This window comes from Cyclopterus lumpus, chromosome 4 (genome assembly GCF_009769545.1).
Source record: "Cyclopterus lumpus isolate fCycLum1 chromosome 4, fCycLum1.pri, whole genome shotgun sequence".
Classification (NCBI taxonomy): Eukaryota; Metazoa; Chordata; class Actinopteri; order Perciformes; family Cyclopteridae; genus Cyclopterus; species Cyclopterus lumpus.
In genome coordinates this window covers 23,786,231-23,786,769 of record NC_046969.1, presented here as the reverse complement: position 1 = coordinate 23,786,769, position 539 = coordinate 23,786,231, and the positions used below count along the sequence as shown (strand labels likewise).

The window sequence follows — 539 nt, the reverse complement described above, 5'->3', positions numbered from 1 at the left end:
ACACTTTACTACAATGTTTACACTTTTACGTTCAATCTGAATCACAGAGCTCCAGCAGACTGTCCTCTTGACAGTGCTCAGACTCGGCGCCACCGCCGCAGTACCGGCAGCGGCCACGGCGGCGCTGTTTCACCCAAATATGAAGAAATCACACACAACATTTACCAAATCATAAAGAAATCACACACAACATTTACCAAATCATAAAGAAATCATAAGCAAATTAAATCATAAAATAAGGAACGCTTCACGAATTTGCGTGTCATCCTTGCGCAGGGGCCATGCTAATCTTCTCTGTATCGTTCCAATTTTAGTATATGTGCTATCGAAATAACACAACCATACAATGTCTCTGGGGTGTATATAACGGCTTCTAGCCGGGAAGAGGTTTGCATGAGGGTACGGGAGCCCGGGACCACCTGAGGGAGCCGAAGACTAAATGCCTCTCTCTGGGCAGGAAACACAGGTCTGCTAACTGCCTGTGAAGCCCTGAACTGCATCCGCTCCAGAACCTGGTCTTACCCGGTCCGACCCACTGC

General features: G+C 47.7%; 1 non-coding gene across 1 annotated transcript; it reads right to left on the bottom strand.

Moving 5' to 3' along the window:
* Positions 1-231: 231 nt before the first annotated feature.
* LOC117730201 lies at positions 232-337 on the bottom strand. Its single transcript, XR_004609426.1, has one exon. It is a non-coding gene; the product is annotated as a U6 spliceosomal RNA (small nuclear RNA).
* Between the last annotated feature and the right edge of the window lie 202 nt (positions 338-539).